At 36.7% G+C, this 24,647-nt stretch overlaps 1 protein-coding gene across 1 annotated transcript in view; it reads left to right on the top strand.

Moving 5' to 3' along the window:
- The window catches only part of klg (klingon), a 561,744-nt gene that overhangs the window by 202,266 nt on the left and 334,831 nt on the right, over positions 1-24,647 (top strand). The gene's annotated exons all lie outside the window — the stretch shown is intronic.

The raw sequence follows: 24,647 nt of genomic DNA, 5'->3' as shown, positions 1-24,647 counted from the left end.
GGTATACACAAAAATTTCTTAAAACTCTAAATAAAAATTGGAAATTCTTGTAAAATTTTCGAATTTTTTTAAATCGTCTTTGAGATTGGTCTTCGTAGTCCATGGTAGGTTTTTCTTGAATTAGGAATTTGAATGTTTTTAATTAGTCATACAAGCTCATATTGCTTGGCGGCCACCGCGGTGTGATGGTAGCGTGCTCCGTCTACCATACCGAATGCCCTGGGTTCGCACCCCGGGCAAAGCAACATCAAAATTTTAGAAATAAGGTTTTTAAATTAGAAGAAAGTTTTCTAAGCGGGGTCGCCCCTCGGCAGTGTTTGGCAAGCGCTCCGGATGTATTTCTGCCATGAAAAGCTCTCAGTGAAAACTCATCTGCCTTGCAGATGCCGTTCGGAGTAGGCATAAAACATGTCCGGCCAATTTGTAGGGAAAATCAATAGAAGCACGACGCAAATTGGAAGAGAAGCTCGGCCTTAGATCTCTTCGGAGGTTATCGCGCCTTACATTTATTTTTTTTAAGCTCATATTGCTTATATATTTTACTCGCTGTTGATATAAGATAAAAATTACAAAATTTGCAAAGGGCGATAGTTATTGGACATGTTTCTGAATTGCACTTTACTTTCATCAGCCAGCTTTTTGGGAGCTAAATTTTAAACTCGAAGTCTTCAACATTCATAGTACCGTTAAACAGATGCATCTATCCACTCAGCCATATGAATGCCTCGATACAAGCTTTGTAAATTGTCTCCACGTATTACCATTTTTGTTTCTATTCCTTTTCATATACCCAATTGGGTACATACATATACTATATGCTTTTAATCCAAATTGTATGGAAGATTTTCAGGTTCAACACAACTTAAAAAAAAAATAAATAAATGTAAGGCGCGATAACCTCCGAGGAGATCTAAGGCCGAGCTTCTCTTCCCATTTGCGTCGTGCTCCTCTTGATTTTCCCTACCAATTGGCCGGACGGGACCTACATGTTTTATGCCGAATCCGAGCGGCATCTGCAAGGCAGATGAGTTTTGACTGAGAGCTTTTCATGGCAGAAATACACCCGGAGCGCTTGCCAAACACTGCCGAGGGGCGACCCCGCTTAGAAAAATTTTCTTCTAATTCAAAAACCTTATTTCTAAAATTTTTGATGTTGCTTTGTCCGGGGTGCGAACACAGGGCATAGGGTGTGGTAGGCGGAGCACGCTACCATCACACCACGGTGGCCGCCAACACAACTTAGGGCGGGTATTTCAGTGCGAGTTTAAACTCCAGTTAAAGTTGACTAAAGTTGAACCTTGCCACTTTGTTCGATAACATAAAATATTGCTGCTGATCTCAGTTTAAGCGGCAGTAGTGGCAGAGTTAAACTGAAATGAACTTTAACTGGACCTTAAGCTCGCACTGAAAGACCGAACCTTGGTAGCATTGGATTTTTAGTCGTTTTGAGCCCGTGCCCTGCGCTTTCAAGGTTAACGCTCCAGCTTCTATTGTTTAGAGGACGGAGTTATTGTATAACATAACTGATTGGTTTTTGAGTTTCGTCGTTGAGCAAACTTCTGGTAATACTATGGACTCATGTAGTCTATGTGAGGTTTTCACGGACCAGCCAGTTTCATCTAACCTATTGTTGTGATATATATGTATATATTTTTTAATTGAAAACACTTTTTAACTAGAGTAGAAGAAAGTACACTTTGTCAGGAAATTGCCATAGCATGTTGTATAGTTCCATTTCGGGAGCTGCTTAAATCCTTCTTCTGCAACGTGTGACGAATTTAGTGCAATTCCTCTTATTGGCAACCTTCTACTAACTAACAATCACTAAACTGTTGAATAAATAACTCTTCTATTCAATAATGCAAAATGGCCTTTATTAAAGTACTTCACAATAACACTTCTACTGCTCGACAGATAGCGTGTTTAAATCAAACTGATTCGTCGTGCCTCAGCTGCTGCTGCTTTTATAATTTTCGGTTTCCTCGTTGACATATTTCTAGGCGTTTCTATTTCTAGAATTTGCTAGCAGCTATAAAATTACCAGCTAAAACATAATTACAGATGCATGTTATAGCTTCTCATATGCTCGTGTATGTGTGAGAGATACTTCCACACAGATAATTGCCTACTTTTGCAAGCATATCAGATAAGATATATGCATGTGTTTGTGCGTTGTGCGTCTCTCTCCGCTGCGTGTACGTACATATGTGTAGATATAATGATGGATTCATGGCGAGTGATTATAAACTTTTTTTATTTGATTTGATACATCAACTTCCCGCACAGTACGAGTTTGACATTTGTCCATCGAACTTACAAAAACAAAGTACATGGGATTTTTATTTATGTTTGTAGGTATGTCACCAAGCTGCCACTTTGTATCGTTCCGCCATGGATGGATTCGTTTATGTAGATAAAAGTGACTGCCTGCTTTATTGTTGTTGTGGCTTCATTCAGATACAAGTGACTGCCTACTTTATTGTTGTTGTGGCTTCATTTACTTAGCATCAGACTAGTGATGTGAGTACCACTTAGTGTCACTAATATTCGTCACAATATATATATTTCGTTCTGTGGATAATCCCAACCACCATCTTTTCGCCGCTTTTTATCTACAACAGGTTTGTGAGGGCCCATGGATAGAGCTAGTTTTCCATTGTTTCTGACTTGGCACCTGTTCCTATAAAAACATCGGCGCACTATACTTCATTATATAGGAGCTTCATTACTGCGAGCACTGCTAGTGTATCTTTGAAATTAGTTTGGCCAGTTTGGTTTTCTAAAGAACAAAAGCATCAATCATTTGCCAAGAATATTTGTTTACGATTATTTCACAATTAGTCGATTCATAAAAAACAAAATAACGGTACAATCGAGTTGTTATTGGAAGCAAAAAAATTCGTTTATTTGATTCAATTAATTAATAGTTTCAAACCTTAAGGGTAACCGCAAACAACATGCAAACCTTGTTCACAGCTAAATACATAAAAAAATTTGCATACAAAATTTCGGGATATAACTAGATTTCATTCATTCATGGGAAACAATTTTGAAATTTGACGTTAACTTTTCGTATCATCATGAAATTGGTTTATCTACAATTTCTATTGGTTTTACTGGCTTATAGATAAAGGGTTCTTGGTTCAAATTCTAGCTTAATGCCTTTAATAAATAATAATTTGTTTTATCATTATTGTTTGTTTTCGCACCGGGAAGAATTTACCAAGATGCCGATTAAAACCAAAACACCTGTTAAACTAATTTATTTTATGCTTTAAATAACTATTTGTGTACGCCATATTTACACTTTCTTTATTTGTTCAAAATTAAAGCAAACAAAGTTTAGTTTCAAGACAAATCACTTAGAACGGCAGCTAAAATTCACATTTTAAAATGGAACATTCCATGTGCATATGTATGTAAATGAGGTAGATACACGGTTAAAAGTTTGAGTTTTAATCTGAATTTTTTTTTGTACTACATACATGACCAAACCAAATTTAGTTTAAAATTTGGATTATATCAGTATTCTTGAAAGTGAGTGCACAGAGCTGTGTTTCAATTTGAAACTAGAGAAGTATTCACCTAGTTTCGAATCGGCATGCCACGGATTTAAGTAGATCGCTCTACCTACTCAGCTATCACATCTTTGTAGGAGAACTTGTCATAATACCTCATATGTACAACAAAATGTTTCCAAAAAGAATTTATGATTTGAGCTCTTTTCACAAATAAAATTTTTTATTTTAAAATTTTAACACCAACTTTTAAGTGCTTGGGCCCGCTTTAAACCCATACGTGTATATAAGTCTCTATATTTAGATATTTTAAACTTTTGGGTTTGGCCTTAAAACAATTTGGAGATTCAAGACGTATTATTCAATTATGTGTAAAATTTCAATACAATTACAATTAGAAAACAGAGTAGCAACTTTACTGGTTTTGAATTTATGTATGTAGGTAAACAAAGTTTGTTTAAACTGATGAATGGTTTACAATTTGGGCCAACATTTCCAACCATATATTATTTTATTTATTCATCATTACTTGAACAGCATCTACTATAGCAATAACAATTTTAAATAACATCAATAATACAAAACTACGCAGCTCAACCTTTAAACATAACGTAATTAACACAACAAAGTAACTCGCTGCTCTTTGTACGACTGACACAATTTCCCACAGATTAATTTATTTATGGTGGTTGTAATTTCTACGTTGAACTTGTTTATACTAGGCCCGGTTTTTCTGTAGCTGGTTAACCTAAGCTTAAACTAAGTTTGCTTCAACTCTAGGCAAATTTAAGCCCCAGTTAAACTACTGAGGAGTTTTTTAGTCACAGTTTAAGGCCTCCTTTGGGGTAGGCTTTTTTGTACGGGAAGATTGGGTTTTTATTAACTAGATAATAATGCAGATACGACCACACCTGAATTTTGTTTACCCACAATCATTTAAATGATATTTCTCCAGCGAAATATATGTCTAGTTCCGGAGGTGATATCCAGCATCATTGTCTAGTTATTCTTAAACCAAATAGTTATCGAATTGGTATCCAACTTAATTCTCCAATCACTATCCAACCTTTGAGCAATTTTGTACAATTTATAGTTCTCGAGTTGATCTCCAAAGTCATTTGCATTTTCAGATTATTATCCAACCTTTGAGAAATGTACAGTTCTCAAAAGAATATTCAACACATTTCTCCAGTTGATATTTTACATTGTATATCGAGTTGAAGTGAACTTGAAAACAAATCCCAAAGGTGGTACCACCAAAGCCAACAGTTATTTATTGTGAGAAATAAACACCTGATTGATAGCAGTAATGAAATTGATAAAAATAAATTAATATATTTGTATTTTATTTTCGTGAAAATACTGTAGTATTGGAATCTTACACTTGAGTTCAGTTAAAGAACCACAAGTTGGGAACTATAATTTTTCAACTTAAGTAATGGTATCTTTCGCATTATAAAAAATTACCTCTTTTGTTGAATATGCTGTGATTCACAAGTTGAGCAACCGTTTCGAAACAACTCTTAAGATTTTAGAAGTATTCTATTAATTAGCTGAACTCCAATGGTACTTAAACTTGTTGGGTATATCACCGATAGGTTAACTAGAGTTTAACCCTGCCAGATCGGCCACTTAAGCTCAGCTTAAACTTCTGTTAAAGTAGACTGATAACTTGCAGAATAAGTTTAAGCGACAAAGTTTAACTGACAAACTGTGTTGAACACAGGGCCTTAATTGTCTAAGTTAAACGCGTTTCTAACACGCAACTGAAAAATTACAAATTTACAACAATAAAGGCATAGACTCAATGTTTTTGTATTGTTGTTCCCATACAAGTGAATACGTATACATAAGCGCGTACTTTGCTCACGTAAATGTATATACATGAACATATTATCGACGTGTCGATTAGTCTGGAACGTGCAAAGGTCAAGCTGTGAAGTTGTGTTTTGATTTTAATTGTGCCTTATTTTGTCTAAAATCAATAAATTTGTTTGTTTAAATAATTATTGTGCTAAAAATAAGTGTAAACACGTTGCACATAGGTAGATTTTCAAGTTTTAGGCGGCCACAAATATTTTATTGCCTATATCTTCTTAAAACTGTTTAATAAATGAAAAATTATAATAATTTGTGTAATTAATCGGTTATATTAAAAAAATAGATTATACACTGTGTAACACTAAAAAATTTCTGCGCAGTGAGGCTATTTGATTTGTTGTACAACAAGAAGTGTAATAACATAGTTCTGTCTTTTCTAGGGTAAATTTTTAATTGGTTTTATGAAAAACTATAATAATTTGTGTAACTAATCAATTATATTAGAATAGATATTAAACAGTGTGACAGTAAAAAATACCTGCGAAATGAGGATATTTTTCTTGTTATACAGCAAGAAGGGTGTATCAAACCCTCTATCTAACCCCCTATCTGCAAGTATCTGCAGCTAAATTTAATGCAGTTGGCAAGCCAATTGTGCCAACTACCATGATTAAGAAAAAATGTCTCCTCATTTCCTCTAACAATAAAACTTGATAAATGAAATATTATTGATTAAAAACTATTTTTTGCTAAGTTATAGCTTATTATTCTAGTCTACGACCCTTTTAAACTTGTTTTATATCTAAGTTGTCGTGGTCTTTAACCGATCCAATCCATTTTTACTATACATATTTTTTGCTATAAGGAAAATATGTGTACACATTTTCATTACGATATGTTAATTTTTATTCGAGTTATGGCTCGCGAAACAGAAAATTGCTTAGTCATAAAAGGGGCAGTGCCACGCCCATTTTTTTAAAGTTGAAGTTTTTCCTATTTATTGTTATAAATCCACTTGGGAAATCAAATACCATTGATATACACTCTTTTTTGCAAAGATATAGCTTATGTTATTCGTCCACAACCCTTTTAAAAATTTTTTATATAAGAGTGGGCGTAGTCCTTAACCGATTTCGTTAAGTTTTCTTCAAAGCATTTCTTATAGTAAAGGCAACCTCTCTGCCCAATTTTATTACGATAGGTTTAACGATTTTTGATTTATGATTAGTAATATTTGTAAAATTGATTTTATCACAAGTGGGCGGTGCCACGCCTATTTTAAAAAATGTTTCCAAATTTTTATCAAGAGTCTCAATAACAGTCCACATGTCAAATTTCAACATTCTACGTGTATTTTTTACTAAATTATCAGGTTTTATGTGTTTTCCAAAATTTTATATATATACAAAGTGAGCGTGGGTATCATCCGATTTCGCTCATTTTCAATACCAATATATTCTGGGTCCAGAAAAGCTATTGTGCCAAATTTGGTGAAGATGTCTCATTATTTACTCAAGTTATCGTGCTAACGGACGGACGGACGGACGGACATGGCTCAATCAAATTTTTTTTCGATACTGATGATTTTGATATATGGAAGTCTATATCTATCTCGATTCCTTTATACCTGTACAACCAACCGTTATCCAATCAAAGTTAATATACTCTGTGTAAAGCACACTGGTTATTGCATTGTGTGTTGTGAAGTGTCATTTAATAGTGATCTCAAACTGCTCATACAGTAAACTGTGTGAGAACTATTTATTTATTAAAATAGCCGAACCTAAGATTTGTAGTCTGACAACACTTAAAATGATTTTACTTCAATTTCTTTTATTGACTACAAAATAAGTTTGCCAAATAAAAAAACACACTGATACACTAACAACATACATATATTTTTTATTTGGCACAACAAATGCATTTCGGACAGACCTGCTGTCCATCATCAGCGACGCGCTACTAAAACAAAAGAGTCAACGATATAAACAAAAAACCTAAACTAGAAAAAAATTAGTAAAATTATAACAATTACAAAACAACGTACATATGTATGTATTAACTTAAAAAAAAAGAGGGGATTTATGTTCCCGTTTTCAGTATTCATGGCAATCTTGGTTTTTGTGATGTAGAGAGATTCGTAAGCGTCGTGCACAACAACAGAAAGTTAGACGCTTACGAATCTCTCTACCGTACCTAGCGCCGTATAGTTAATAAACTAAGCATCCCCAAGTCTACTTACAGTAGAGCCTTCAACATCAAAGGCACCTCCAACAAAACCAGCAGCTAAAAAAAATATTGAGCCTGTAAACCGTTCTCAGACGACTGAGCCTGGAACTAGGAAGTTGGTTGTAATCCCTCCTAAAAAATACATGTTTGTGCCAAGATTCGAGAGGGAGACGCGGATCTGAATTCCTATATCTGCTCAAAAATGAAAAGCGACCAAGTAACAATTCGGAAATTTAATTTTAGCTATGAAAGAAATGTATATTCCTTTAGATTAGATGTACCTATTAAACATTTTGATACTATCTTGAGTAAATATTTCTTGGCCCCCTGGGGAATTTGTGCGGGAATTTAAATATAGGCAGAATAAGAGTATTCCACACTTTGAAAGATCCCTCTTAATAGCACTGAGTCAAAAACCTGAACGTAAAACCTGCTTTAGATATATTTTATCAAAATGTTAGAGGCTTAAACACCAAATTAACTGAACTGTTTTTAAAATCATTTAACTTGGCTGAAACCTCATGCCTTTAGTTCAGAGATCCTCTGCAATGACTACCAAATATATAGAAATGACCGCCTGAACAGAATCGGAAGTGGAGTTCTGCTTGCTGTACACTCTTCAATACCATCTGAAGAGATTAGCGTATCCGCCATCGATACAATTAAGTTCTTGTGCATACGCATCCAGCTAGCGAATAGCCACATTTACTTAGCCATCTGTTATATCCAGCGATTTTCTGAACTGTCCGTTTATATCATATATATATCACATTTCCTTGCTAATAACTATAACTCTGACTGTAGTATCTTACCAATTTCGCCAAAGTCTTCCAACAATGAGTTTATAGATGGAAAGGCCGAACTTTGCCTTCAACAAATCAACATCCAACCGAATAAATTCGGTAAAGTATTAGATTTAGCCTTGGTTGATGATGACTCTAATTATTCCATTAGTCGATGCGAGCCCATAATTGAACCTGAAGATATTTACCACCCTTCCCTCAAAATAGTTTACGAAGCGTTAAGTAATGCTTGCAACCGCGATAATAAACGATTCAACTGCAGTTATCGCTTTGACTTTGCGAAGGACAATTTCAAAAAATTAAATCGTTATCTATCTCGAATAGTGTGGCCAATATTTAATGCTGACGTGGAGCAAAGCGTTTCTCACTTTTACAACACCATTTACTGCCTTTTGGAAAAATACGTAGCTAAGCGGATTTGTGTACATTCCGATACAAGCCAAGTATGATTCACTAAAGAGCTGAAAATTTTAAAAATTAAAAAGTCTCGGTCTTTAAAGTTGTTTAAGAAGACGGGTTTATATAGCCATTATTTACAGTACTCAATTCTACGCCATAAGTATTTTCAATTGAACAAAAAGTGTTACAAAGCTCATCTTTGCAAAATGAAAGGAAATACAATTTGCAATCCGAAAGCATTTTACGGATTCCTAAACTCTAAACGCAGGGTTAAAGGGTTTCCATCATCCTTGAAATTCAAAGATAATATTTCCAGCGATGATCAAGAGATTGCCGGCTTCTTTGCGGATTTTTTCAAATCAAATTACTCTACTGATACCAAAGTTTCGCCTAATGAATACCATCTTGATACATGTAATTCAATCAGAGCGCCATTTATATCTTCAGAAGGTGTATTATCTTATTTAAAAACTTTAAATGTATTGTAACGAATTTACTGAAATTCCGCTTATTTCAAATATTTTACTAAGTTTCGAATCACTAAACTGTTGAATAAATAACTCCACTATTCAATAATGAAAAATGGCCTTTATTAGACTACTTTCAAAATAACACCACTATTGCTCGCCAGATAGCGTCTTAAATCCAACTGATTTTCGCGCCTCTACTGTTGCTGCTTTTATACTGTGCGCTTTCCTCGTTCACATATTTCTAGGCGCTTCCATTTCCAGAACTTACTAGTGAGTGCTATATAATTATAACTACAGATGCACGTGTATAGCTCTCATATGCGCGTGTATTTGTGAGCGACACTTCCACAATTATAATTGCATACTTTTGGGAGCATATCAGATAAGATATCTGAATGTTTTTGTGCGTTGCTTCTCCGCTGCGTGTACGTAAATATGTGTAGACATAATTATCGATCTATTGATGTGCATACAAGTCACTGCTTAGCATCGCCTTAGAGACGATAGTATCGCCTAGTGCTGCTAATATTCGTTACAGTATCATATACAGACGGCCCTGACAGGATCCCAACACACTTTCTTAAAAAATGTGCTGCATGCATCTATCAGCCGTTAACAGATTTATTTAATTTATCTTTAATATATAGTGCTTTCCCAACAATGTGGAATCTTTTCGTATCCCGCTCCATAAAAATGGAAGCAGGTCTGCAATAGAAAACTACCGGGGCAAAGAAAAGTTATCCGCAATCTCAAAGTTATTTGAAGCTATTGTTTCCCACCATCTAGCGTTCTCTATTTACCCCATAATTCCAAACTCGCAACATGGATTCTGTAAGGGCAAATCAACTATCACCAATTTGCTGGAGTTTACCACTCACGTTTCTAATGGATTTAGAAAAAGCCTTCACACCGATTTCAGTAAAGCCTTCAACAAAGTATCACACCCATTCCTTATTAATAAGCTCGGTCAACTTGGTTTTCAACCCCGTTGACTATGTTGGATTCCTTCGTATCTTGGTAATCGTACGCAAAAAGTATTCTGTAAAAATACACTTTCTGGGGTCATCAATATTTCTTCTGGTGTTCCTCAGGGCAGCCATCTTGGTCCGATTCTATTCTTGTTGTTCATAAACGATTTATCCAATACAATAAAATACTCAAAAATCTTGATGTAGCCTGACGATATAAAACTTTTCAAATCATACGCGTCTGTTGAGGAACATTCCTTGCTTCTAACGGATTTAAATCACTTGGTTACATGGTGCAATCGGAATATTTCGCCGCCAGTTTCATATACAATTAACAACTATAGGCTAGAAGTTGTAAATAGTTTTGTTGATTCCAAACATAGTTTCAACCTTCATATTAATGCTGCAGTGAATAAAGGCAAATTTTGTTTTGCATTTGTTAAATGGTGGTCAAAAGAATTTAACGACCCTTACGTAACTAAAGCACTTTTTACAACATTAGTTAGGCCAATATTAGAATATGGCTCAGTAATCTGGAATCCACGTTATCAAGTCCATGTAGACAGTCTCGAATCAATACAAAAACAATTTTTACTATATGCTTTAAGAAGTTTTCAATGGGACACTTTATATAATCTTCCACCTTATACTAATGGTTTAAAGCTTATCTATCTTCCAACCCTTGCTAGTCGAAGGAAAAGCTTGGTGTAATATTTATGACAAAACTTTTAAATGGATCAATTTCAAGCCCATTCCTTCATAATGAAGTGAGCTTTTTTGTTCCCTTTCAGACTTCGAGACACTTCGAACCTCTCCTGCTGACACAATGTAGAACAATTTCGAAATAAATGAACCTTTTCGGTGTTTGTGGCAAGATTATAACTCTCACTCAAACACACTTGAAAGCTCGGACTCCCTTTTTTCTATAAAAAAAGACTTTTCTCACCACTTTTAGTAATTAATGTATAAAACGGTTGCTTCTGCTCTCTTTAAGCATTACGCTTGGCTGATTATATCTCTTCTGTAGCTGAGCAGTATCTGATCTCGACGCTTGACAAACCGCTGTCCATCAAAGACTCGGCAAAAAAAGTTATGATATAGATATATATGTAAATCGATCGCGTGAGCAGGATTAGCCTGGTTTCATTGGGCCACTTGAGAGCAGAGCGCTGCCACAACGTCCATTAAAAAAAAAATATTACTAATTTTGCAACTCCAATTTCCACCAAAATTCAATTTAAAATTTTCGTCATCGTTTGACAATTTTCATTCTATTTGCATTCATGCCCATATCTACTAATTCAACCGGCACACAAAAACTGCAATATTCAAAAGTTTTAGACATGCTGAACCTAAATCTGAGGTCCGCATTGCCCGTACATTAGGGCGGGTCGATTAAAAATCGCTCATTGCTCTGTGAAAATCGTATTCTAGGGATCAAAATAAGAAACTTTGCCGAAGGAACCATACCTCTAAAACGAAATCTGATGTTCCCCCATTTGAGTCGAACTTTTGGGTAGGGGTAATTTCAATTCTACCTGCTGTGTCTTGTGGTGGCTTAAAAAAAACAACCCAAGCAATTTTACGATCTGCAATTGTGTCATAGTGATTCCTTCAATTTTTAAAACGGTTGAATAAAAAACCCACACAACTATGTTAACGAGATGAAAATGCATCACAGTGATGCCTTGGTTTTAAAAGGGGGTTGTAAAAACGCTAATTTCTAATAATTTTTTTAATTTCTTTTCTACTACTAAATTAAATTCATTTTTTCATTTACATATGTTCTGACTAAATAAATTTCTAAAGAGAAAAATAAACTCCAAAAAGAAAAAACATAGGCATTTCAAAGTGGGATTTTTCAAAATTTGCCCCTACGACCCAAAGGGGGGGGGGGGGGGGGGGGGGGGGACATCAGAATTCGTTTTAGAGGTATGATTCCTTCGGCAAAGTTTCTTATTTTGATCCGTAGAATATGATTTTCACAGAGCAATGGGCGATTTTTTGCCTCCCCACAAATCGACCCGGCCTACCGTACATCTTATACCACTTGAAAAAAAAACAAGTAAGGAAGGCTAAGTTCGGGTGTAACCGAACATAACATACTCAGTTGAGAGCTATGGAGACAAAATAAGGAAAATCAATCTGGGGTAACCCTGGAATGTGGTTGTATAACATGTGTATCAAATGAAAGGTATTAAAGAGTATTTTAAGAGAGAATAGGCCATAGTTCTATGGATGAACGCCATTTAGGGATATCGCCATAAAGGTAGACCAGGGCTGACTCTAGAATTTGTTTGTACGATATGGGTATCAAATGAAAGGTGTTACTGAGCATTTTAAGAGGGAGTGGGCCTTAGGTCTATCGGTGGACGCCTTTTCGAGATGTCCCCATTAAGGTGGACCAGGGGTGATTCTATAATGTGTTTGTACGATATGGGTATCAAATGAAAGCTGTTAATGAGTATTTTGAAAAGGAGTGATCCTTAGTTCCATAGGTGGACGCCGTTTCGAGATATCGCCATAAAGGTGGAACAGGGGTGTCTCTAGAATGTGTTTGTACGATATGGGAATCAAATGAAAGGTGTTACTGAGCATTTTAAGAGGGAGTGGGCATTAGGTCTATAGGTGGACGCCTTTTCGAGATATCGCCATTAGGGTGGGCCAGGGGTGACTCTAGAATGTTTGTACGGTATGGGTATCAAACGAAAGGTGTTACTGAGCATTTTAAGAGGGAGTGGGCATGAGGTCTATAGGTGGACGCCTTTTCGAGATATCGTCATTAGGGTGGGCCAGGGGTGACTCTAGAATGTGTTTGTACGATATGTGCATCAAACGAAAGGTGTTACTGAGCATTTTAAGAGGGAGTGGGCATTAGGTCTATAGGTGGACGCCCTTTCGAGATATCGCCATTAGGGTGGGCCAGGGGTGACTCTAGAATGTTTGTACGATATGGGTATCAAACGAAAGGTGTTACTGAGCATTTTAAGAGGGAGTGGGCATTAGGTCTATAGGTGGACGCCTTTTCGAGATATCGCCATTAGGGTGGGCCAGGGGTGACTCTAGAATGTGTTTGTACGATATGGGTATGAAATGAAAGGTGGTAAGGAGTATTTTAAAAGGGAGTAATCCTTAGTTCTATAGGTGGACGCCTTTTCGAGATATCGCCATAAAGGTGGACCAAGGGTGACTCTAGAATGTTTGTACGATATGGGTATCAAACGAAAGGTGTTACTGAGCATTTTAAGAGGGAGTGGGCATTAGGTCTATAGGTGGACGCCTTTTCGAGATATCGCCATTAGGGTGGGCCAGGGTGATTCTAGAATGTGTTTGTATGATATGGGTATCAAATGAAAGGTGGTAATGAGTATTTTAAAAGGGAGTAATCCTTAGTTCTATAGGTGGACGCCTTTTCGAGATATCGCCATAAAGCTGGACCAAGGGTGACTCTAGAATGTTTGTACGGTATGGGTATCAAACGAAAGGTGTTACTGAGCATTTTAAGAGGGAGTGGGCATTAGGTCTATAGGTGGACGCCTTTTCGAGATATCGCCATTAGGGTGGGCCAGGGTGACTCTAGAATGTGTTTGTACGATATGGGTATCAAATGAAAGGTGGTAATGAGTATTTTAAAAGGGAGTAATCCTTAGTTCTATAGGTGGACGCCTTTTCGAGATATCGCCATTAGGGTGGGCCAGGTGTGACTCTAGAATGTTTGTACGATATGGGTATCAAACGAGAGGTGTTACTGAGCATTTTAAGAGGGAATGGACATTAGGTCTACAGGTGGACGCCTTTTCGAGATATCGCCATTAGGGTGGGCTAGGGTGACTCTAGAATGTGTTTGTACGATATGGGTATCAAATGAAAGGTGGTAATGAGTATTTTAAAAGGGAGTAATCCTTAGTTCTATAGGTGGACGCCTTTTCGAGATATCGCCATTAGGGTGGGCCAGGGGTGACTCTAGAATGTGTTTGTACGATATGGGTATGAAATGAAAGGTGGTAAGGAGTATTTTAAAAGGGAGTAATCCTTAGTTCTATAGGTGGACGCCTTTTCGAGATATCGCCATAAAGGTGGACCAAGGGTGACTCTAGAATGTTTGTACGATATGGGTATCAAACGAAAGGTGTTACTGAGCATTTTAAGAGGGAGTGGGCATTAGGTCTATAGGTGGACGCCTTTTCGAGATATCGCCATTAGGGTGGGCCAGGGTGATTCTAGAATGTGTTTGTACGATATGGGTATCAAATGAAAGGTGGTAATGAGTATTTTAAAAGGGAGTAATCCTTAGTTCTATAGGTGGACGCCTTTTCGAGATATCGCCATAAAGCTGGACCAAGGGTGACTCTAGAATGTTTGTACGGTATGGGTATCAAACGAAAGGTGTTACTGAGCATTTTAAGAGGGAGTGGGCATTAGGTCTATAGGTGGACGCCTTTTCGAGATATCGCCATTAGGGTGGGCCAGGGTGACTCTAGAATGTGTTTGTACGATATGGGTATCAAATGAAAGGTGGTAATGAGTATTTTAAAAGGGAGTAATCCTTAGTTCTATAGGTGGACAATCCTTAGTTCTATAGGTGGACGCCTTTTCGAGATATCGCCATTAGGGTGGGCCAGGTGTGACTCTAGAATGTTTGTACGATATGGGTATCAAACGAAAGGTGTTACTGAGCATTTTAAGAGGGAATGGACATTAGGTCTATAGGTGGACGCCTTTTCGAGATATCGCCATTAGGGTGGGCTAGGGTGACTCTAGAATGTGTTTGTACGATATGGGTATCAAATGAAAGGTGGTAATGAGTATTTTAAAAGGGAGTAATCCTTAGTTCTATAGGTGGACGCCTTTTCGAAATATCGCCATTAGGGTGGGCCAGGGTGACTCTAGAATGTGTTTGTACGATATGGGTATCAAATGAAAGGTGGTAATGAGTATTTTAAAAGGGAGTAATCCTTAGTTCTATAGGTGGACGCCTTTTCGAGATATCGCCATAAAGCTGGACCAAGGGTGTCTCTAGAATGTTTGTACGGTATGGGTATCAAACGAAAGGTGTTACTGAGCATTTTAAGAGGGAGTGGGCATTAGGTCTATAGGTGGACGCCTTTTCGAGATATCGCCATTAGGGTGGGCCAGGGTGACTCTAGAATGTGTTTGTACGATATGGGTATCAAATGAAAGGTGGTAATGAGTATTTTAAAAGGGAGTAATCCTTAGTTCTATAGGTGGACGCCTTTTCGAAATATCGCCATTAGGGTGGGCCAGGGTGACTCTAGAATGTGTTTGTACGATATGGGTATCAAATGAAAGGTGGTAATGAGTATTTTAAAAGGGAGTAATCCTTAGTTCTATAGGTGGACGCCTTTTCGAGATATCGCCATTAGGGTGGGCCAGGTGTGACTCTAGAATGTTTGTACGATATGGGTATCAAACGAAAGGTGTTACTGAGCATTTTAAGATGGAATGGACATTAGGTCTATAGGTGGACGCCTTTTCGAGATATCGCCATTAGGGTGGGACAGGGGTGACTCTAGAATGTTTGTATGATATGGGTATCAAACGAAAGGTGTTACTGAGCATTTTAAGAGGGAGTGTACATTAGGTCTATAGGTGGACGCCTTTTCGATATATCGCCATTAGGGTGGGCCAGGGGTGACTCTAGAATGTTTGTACGATATGGGTATCAAACGAAAGGTGTTACTGAGCATTTTAAGAGGGAATGGACATTAGGTCTATAGGTGGACGCCTTTTCGAGATATCGCCATTAGGGTGGGCCAGGGTGACTCTAGAATGTGTTTGTACGATATGGGTATTAAATGAAAGGTGGTAATGAGTATTTTAAAAGGGAGTAATCCTTAGTTCTATAGGTGGACGCCTTTTCGAAATATCGCCATTAGGGTGGGCCAGGTGTGACTCTAGAATGTTTGTACGATATGGGTATCAAACGAAAGCTGTTACTGAGCATTTTAAGAGGGAGTGGGCATTAGGTCTATAGGTGGACGCCTTTTCGAGATATTGCCATTAGGGTGGGCCAGGGGTGACTCTAGAATGTTTGTACGATATGGGTAGCAAACGAAAGGTGTTACTGAGCATTTTAAGAGGGAGTGGACACTAGGTCTATAGGTGGACGCCTTTTCGAGATATCGCCATTAGGGTGGGCCAGGGGTTACTCTAGAATGTTTGTACGATATGGGTATCAAACGAAAGGTGTTACTGAGCATTTTAAGAGAGAGGGGGCATTAGTTCTATAGGTGGACGCCTATTCGAGATATCGCCATTAGGGTGGGACAGGGGTGACTCTGGTATGTTTTTGTACGATATGGATATCAAATTAAAGGTATTAATGAGGGTTTTAAAAGCGAGTGGCCCTTAGATGTATATGTGAAGGCGTTCTCGTGATATCCACCAAAATGTGGACCAGGTGATCCAGAAAATCATCTGTCGGGTACTGCTAATTTATTTATATATGCAATACCACTAACAGTATTCCTGCCAAGATTCCAAGGGCTGTTGATTTCGCCTTGTAGAACTTTTTCATTTTCTTCTACTTAATATGGTAGGTGTCACACCCATTTTACAAAGATTTTTCCAAAGTTATATTTTGCGTCAACAAACCAATCCAGTTACCATGTTTCATCCCTTTTTTCGTATTTGGTATAGAATTATGGCGTTTTTTTCATTTTTCGTAATTTTCGATATCGATAAAGTGGGCGTGGTTATGGTCAGATTTCGCCCATTTTTTATACCAAGAAAAAGTGAGCTCAGGTAAGTACGTGGGCTAAGTTTAGTAAAGATATATCGGATTTTGCTCAAGTTATTGTGTTAATGGCCGAGCGGAAGGACAGACGGTGGACTGTGTATAAAAACTGGGCGTGGCTTCCACCGATTTCGCCCATTTTCACAGAGAACAGTTACCGTCATAGAATCTATGCTCCTACCAAATTTGAGAAGGATTGGTAAATGTTTGTTCGACTTATGGCAATAAAAGTATTCTAGACAAACTAAATGAAAATGGGCGGAGCCACGCCCATTTTGAAATTTTCTTTTATTTTTGTATTTTGTTGCATCATATCATTACTGGAGTTGAATTTTGACTTAATTTACTTATATACAGTAAAGATATTAAATTTTTTGTTAAAATTTGAATTTAAAAAAATTTTTTTTAAAAAGTGGGCGTGTTCTTAATCCAATTTTGCTAATTTTTATTTAGCACATATAGAGTAATAGTAGTAATGTTCCTGCCAAATTTCATCATGATATCTTCAACGACTGCCAAATTACAGCTTGCAAAACTTTTAAATTACCTTCTTGTAAAAGTGGGCGGGGCCACGCCCATTGTCCAAACTCTTACTAATTTTCTATTGTGCGTCATAACGTCAACCCATCTACCAAGTTTCGTCGCTTTATCTGTCTTTTGTAATGAGTTATCGCACTTTTTCGGTTTTTCGAAATTTTCGATATCGAAAAAGTGGGCGTGGTTATAGTCCGATATCGTTCATTTTAAATAGCGATCTGAGATGAGTGCTCAGGAACCTACATACCAAATTTCATCAAGATACCTCAAAATTTACTCAAGTTATCGTGTTAACGGACGGACGGACGGACGGACGGACGGACGGACGGACGGACGGACATGGCTCAATCAAATTTTTTTTCGATCCTGATTATTTTGATATATGGAAGTCTATATCTATCTCGATTCCTTTATATATGTACTACCAACCGTTATCCAATCAAACTTAATATACTCTGTGAGCTCTGCTCAACTGAGTATAAAAATTTTAAATTTACAGGTTAATTGCAGTTTGTGGGCGCACCGAAAGTTGGGCTTACACGTCCGTAATTGCATATTCATTTAAGATCTAAAAAAGTGGAGCTTGAACCTAATTTATTTTTTTTCTGTTCAAAGGTCTTGTACAAGCAAAAAATAGATGGACTGACGAATTTATTTTTTGCGCATAGCTTTGCAGAGGTTTAACTTTACAAGTAAATATGGAGTGATTTCCTTCCATACGTTTAAGGTATCGATTATGTTCCGGGATACCCCCTACTATATATTATTTATCCTCCAAATGAATTCTTGCTTTTGAATGATGAGACTAAATAAGGCCTTCCTTGGATAATATTTACACTCAAAGATAATACCGAAATGTCAAACCAATACTCAGGGGATCGAATCAGACAACTTTAGACAGTGAAATGGAATTTTTTTACGTTTTCTGTGGCTTCTAAACAGAGAGAATACCCCATTTTTCCAAAAAGACGTTCAACATGCGGTAAACATAGCTCATCAGTTTCGTGTTAGAAACGCAGATATTGCACACACACATTTCAGTGTTACCAGAGCTTTACCAGCAAACCATCTTTATGAACTAAAGGCAGATCTCAAAACAGCTAATCAATTTGTTCTTCAAGTTTTTATGAGTGAACAGCCAGACGGGCATTCTCAATATCTAGTATCTCTACTTGAAAGATACTAACTAAGTTTGGAAGACGGATGAATATTGCGACCTTAAATTGTTCAGATAAAAGCTCCGCACAAGTACCGCAGTCCATTTTCGACCTGTCGATGTAGATTAAGATTACGCCCTCTTTGTAAATTTTGTCGGTTGACCAAACCATTCTTGAGTGGAACCTCGCTTTGAAATCATTGTTCAAATTCAATATGAGCGTACGAGAACTACGCCAGTCATGCACAACTGAGAGTAAACTCACAATCATACTAAGCGCATAAGCAATTAAAAAAAATTTAATAAATCCATTTTGTGTGCAATTTTAAAAATGATCACAAAAGCAGCGCAGCAGATAAGCGTTTACATTAGGATGACTAAAAGTGCTTTTAAATGCTTTCACACAAAGTCACACAGTCAAAATTTAAAATAAGTGCAGACCCAGAAGCGAATCGACCCAGAACCAAGACCCGCTACGTAAAACCACAATTCAAAGAAAATAATAAACAAGCTTCCGAACGCTGGCTTTTGGAATGCTCGAGAGAAAAGCAAGTAAGATTTGCGCGTATTACTTGGCATCAGTTTTGGGATTTGTTTATAAAGCGCTTTGAAGGTATAGATAGAGACTTCAGCAGCTATGCTAATGAATATTCTCAATGGGAGGCCAAATGACAATGAATGCATTTCGGTATATGCAACTCAGCTAGTAACCTCACTTATGCATAAATGGAAATAACAGGCTATAGAAGAAATAGCTATCGCCGTGGTTCTTGCACATCTCGTTTTGATAACAGTTTACAATGTTTATTATTTAGAACGCTTCATATTTCGTCAGTTTGTAGCTAAATTTTCACAAATAATAAAGCCGTTATACTTCCTTGTCTCTAACAAAAACAATTTCATCTGGAAGCCATAGCATAAACAGATAGTGAAAATGGTTTTCAGTCACTGATTATAACACGTAATACCGGCCCAGATAAATTGCTTATCATGGTGACGTGAATAGACCAGTTGAATTGTTCAGCAATTATAAATAGTTTAAAAAAACTTAAAAAACACGCTTTTATAGCTAACCGAACTAAAAAATGGAAAATAATTTTCAATTAAAAAGGGTTTATATAACAGTAGTAGAAGGTCAAACAATCATTTATAGTTAATCACCGCAAAATAATATTATAATAAAATTTAAGTTATTAACAGAATAATTTAATTCAGATTAAAAAACGTGGGGTGCATTTGACTAAATTTCATATCTTTCCTCTCAGATAGTTGCCAATAGAATGACTGTAACATTTAATATCAAGAACCCCAAGCTTTTTACTGTGAATTAAATTATTCTGTTAATAACTTAAATTTTATTATAATTTTATTTTGAGGTGATTAACTATAAACGATTGTTTAACCTTCTACTACTGTTATATAAACCCTTTTAAATTGAAAATTATTTTCTATTTTTTAGTTCGGTTAGCTATAAAAGCGTGTTTTTTTAGTTTTTTGAAACTATTATTTATTTTTAGTTTTTTAGTTCAAGTAATTTTAAAAGTTTTAGTCAAGAGTGGTGAAACCTAGAAACGCCAGCGGTCCATGGATGAATCCAACCCCACGGCACCGAAAAGGGCCAAGACGCAGGGAGGCTGGACGCGGTCTTTCGCCGAAATTGCCAAGGGTCGGCAGATCATTGGCGTTATAGACGAAAGCAGCGAAGATGGCAGGATCCCGAAACAACAGTGGAAGTGGATCGAGGCCGCGCTCGCTACGGTGGCCGTTAAGATTAATAAAGACAACCCTGGTTCACCGCCATCTTACACCGATGCAGGGTGTTTCCAAGGCAATGTCAAGCTAATTGCCTGTGACGACGGCAGTTCGGTAAACCTCTATAGGGCCGCCGCCACGCTGATAGGGGTGGTATATCCGGGCGCGAGCCTCAAGGTAGTGGAGGCGCGTGATATCCCCTCACGACCAAGGGCTAGAGCCTGGGTTCCAGTGACGCCAACGGACCCAGCTGACATCCTGCAGCTGCTCCAGGAGTACAGCCCGCCACAGGTTTGGAAATCAACCCAGATAAAACCGAGCTTGTCCTCTTAACGAGGAGGTACAAAGTACCAAGTCTTACACCGCCAAGAATTGGGGGTACGTGCTTAGCGTTTAGCGATCAAGTCAAGTATTTGGGAGTCATTCTGGATAGGAAGCAATTATGGAGTGACCATATAGTGGAGCGATCCAAGAAGGCAGCAGCAGAGCTGTTCACTTGCAAGAGGGCAATTGGCACCTCCTGGGGTTTCTCCCCTTAGGTGACCTACAGGATTTACACAGCCATTGTGCGCCCGATTCTTCTTTATGGTGCCTTGGTCTGGTGGCCTGCACTAGCTAAAAGTACCTATCTTAAAATGGTTCAAAAGTTGCAACGCAGTTCGGAGCTCTGCGTTACCGGGGCTCTCGGCTCCACTCCAGATTCCGTTACATACATACATGGATACATAGATACACAGATAGATACAGGCCAAGCTAATAAAAGCGTGAAAAAGAAACCGAAACGGCAAATAAACAGAAAAACCAGATGGATTGAAAAGCTACTCGGAAAATCAGTTTTTTATTGTCGTAAGATTAAAGTTTTTTAAATTTTTGGAAAGATGTGAATATTTGAGAGATTTTGTTTTTGCTTTTTAGGAAACTCCAGAACTATTAGAAACAAACTCAAAAAAGTTATAATGCTTATTTTTTTTATTTTGCTTCTTTGTGTATGCCAACTTCACATAACTACATACATACATATTTGTGTTTATTCACTGTGGCTATAATCAAAGCAAAATTTATGGTTGAGCCCGAATTGACGATGCTTCTGTGTTCAGCAAAGCAAAAAACATTATTAAATAATTATAAAAAAATGTGCTTAAAATTACAATTAATTTTTTTTAAGTACAATATTGCAATGCTTTTGATTGTTAAAATATTAAACAATAATTTGCCACAAAGCATATTTATTACATAAACGCAACATAAGAGTGCACTTCACCGCATTGAGTGTAATGTAAATTTTTATACCCGCTGTACTTGTACACAGGATATTATAACTTTGATTGGATAAGGGTTGTCTGTACAGGTATAAAGGAATCCAGATAGATATTGACTTAAATATATCAAAATCAGCAGTATCGAAAAAAAATTTTATTGACACATGTCCGTCCGCCCGTCTCTCCGTTAACACGATAAGTTGAGTAAATATTGATGTATCACCAAATTTTGTACACGAGCCCGTCTGGACCCAGAATAGATTGGTATTTAAAATGAGCGAAATCGGATTATAACCACGCCCACTTTTTATATATATAACATTTTGGAAACACACAAAAAACCTGATTATTTAGTAAAAAATACACCTAGGATATTGAAATTTGACATGTGGACTGATATTGAGACTCTTGATAAAAATCTGGAAACATTTTTTAAAATGGGCGTGGCACCGCCTACTTGTGGTAAAATAAATTTTACGAATATTATTAATCATAAGCCAAAAATTGTTAAACCTGTCGTAACAAAATTCGGCAGAGAGGTTTCCTTTACTATAAGGAATGCTTTGAAGAAAAATTAACAAAATCGGTTAAGGACCACGCCTACTTTTATATAAAAGATTTTTAAAAGGGTCGTGGACGAACAAATTGAGTTATATCTTTGCAGAAAAGAGCTTTGTATAAATGTTATTTCATTTCTCAAGTGGATTTATAACAATAAATAGGAAAAACTTAAAATTTTATAAAATGGGCGTGGCATCGTCCCTTTTATGACTAGGCAATTTTCCATGTTTCGGAAGCCATAACTTGAATAACGGATTGTAATAAAATTGGTTACACAAATTTTCCTTAGTCATCACAGTCCTCATCAATCTATGGCGTTGATCAGACAATTAAATAAAAGCGTTGGGCGCGTGAAATTTCTGAAAATGTGAGGCATGGTTATGACTAGCAATAGAAATTTGACGCGCCCAACGCTTTTATTTTATTGTCTGATCAACGCCCTAGATTGATGAGGAGCATGATGACTAATACCTAGGACCTACCTAATTATTTTCTATCTTTTAGTATTATTACTACTTAATGTAAGTATTGCTTTCAATAAAACCGTTTAACTTAATAAACTTTTTTTTATTTATTTTATTATACTGAAATTTCACTTGCAAAATTTGAACTTACTTATGTGCTCCAAAGTATTTTGACGTGACGAATACGATTTTTGTGAATATCTCGATCCATGCGCCACCTAGCGGCGATTTTTTTCATAGTTCGCTTTCTATTCTTGTATGTAATATGTGTTCCAAATATGAGCGAAATCGGACTACAAATACGATTTTTGTGAATATCTCGATCCTTGCGCCACCTAGCGGCGATTTTTTCTTATTATTGCATTGTGGTTCTGAACTATATTCCAAGTTCCAAGCTTGTAGCTTGTCGGGAAGTTACTTAAATTTTAATTACAAAATTCGCCCTAGCCAGCCGGCCGTGCAGCCTGTCGAGTCAACTTAAATAAAACCGTTTAAAAATGCACGAAATTGGTTTCAGACCACGCCTACTTTTATACAAAAGATTTTGAAAAGGGTCGTAGGCGAAAATAATAAGCTATATCTTAGTGAAAAGAGCTTTGTATTTTATTTTAATTTTATTTTATTTATTTATTTATTACAGCGTAATCCTAGTTTGAACAATATTTATTAAATCATATTGTAACGAATTTGCTGCAAATCCTCTTATTGGCAATCCTCCGCTAAGTTCGAATCACTAAACTGTTGAATAAATAACTCCAATATTGAATAATGGAAAAATGGCCTTTATTAAAGTACTTCACAATAACACTTATACTTTGCTACTCGCTGGCTTAATAACCAAACTGATTGATAACTCAAATGAAACTCTACTATTGGCCGCCAGATCGCGTGCTTAATCAAACTGATTGATAGCTCAATTTAAACTGAATTACAGCGCCTCTACATCTGTCGCCTTTTAAACTCTTTGGTTTCCTCGTTCGCCTCTTCTAGACGCTTCCAGAATCTACTAGTCCAGTATCTCTCAAACTTCTCAGCTGTAACTACAATGGCACGATTTTATAGCTTCTCTCATACCCCATGCTTGTATGTGTGAGCGACACTTCCACAATTATAATTGCCTACATTTAGGAGCAAATAAGATGTCTGCATATGGTTGTGCCTTGCTTCTCAGCTGCGTGTACCTACATATGTGTAGACATAATGGATTGATTCGTTTATGTAGATACATAATGATTGAATTTTTGATGTGAATGTTTGTAGTTTACAGTCTCTCGCGCACACATAGGCGTAAATGCATCCGTGTGTGACATCTCTCGGCTGCCTTATATATGTGTACACATGATTTGATTATTGAGGTAAATACTGCTTAGCATGGCCTTAGTGATGGTATAGCTTAGTGATGCTAATATCCGTGACAATATTGTAGATGTAAGGTTTTACAATGTTCATATAGCCTGCTTTTAAATACATAAATTTCTTCAAAATTTTTTATTTCATTAGGCAATTCATTAAAGTTTTTAAATCCTTTATCAAAAAGGTTTTGTTTGTCCACTTCACTTCTATAGAGTGGCAGTTTAAAAACACTTTTCTACGGGTATTAAAATTATGGGTTTACAATATATACAACATTATTTGTTAAGTATTCATAGAATTTTCTCAATAGAATTTTAATTTCTAAATTGAGTTATAACACTAAATTGGAAAACACTCAAATATTTTATAAGGGGTGTGTTACCGCCCCTTTTTTCTAAGCAGTTTTCAATGTTTCGGGAGCCATAACTCGAAGGCAAATTTACATATCGTAACAAAATTGGGTACACATATTTTCCTTATAGCAGGAAATATTTTTAGTAAAAATGGATTAGATTGGTTAAGAACCACACCCACTTTATGTAAATGACTTTAAAAAGGGATGTAGGCAAAAATAATAAGTTAAATATTAGCGAAAAATAG

This window comes from Eurosta solidaginis, chromosome 1 (genome assembly GCF_040869045.1).
Source record: "Eurosta solidaginis isolate ZX-2024a chromosome 1, ASM4086904v1, whole genome shotgun sequence".
Lineage (NCBI taxonomy): Eukaryota > Metazoa > Arthropoda > Insecta > Diptera > Tephritidae > Eurosta > Eurosta solidaginis.
Note: the sequence above shows the minus strand (reverse complement) of the source record. Positions and strands in the feature narration are given on the sequence as shown.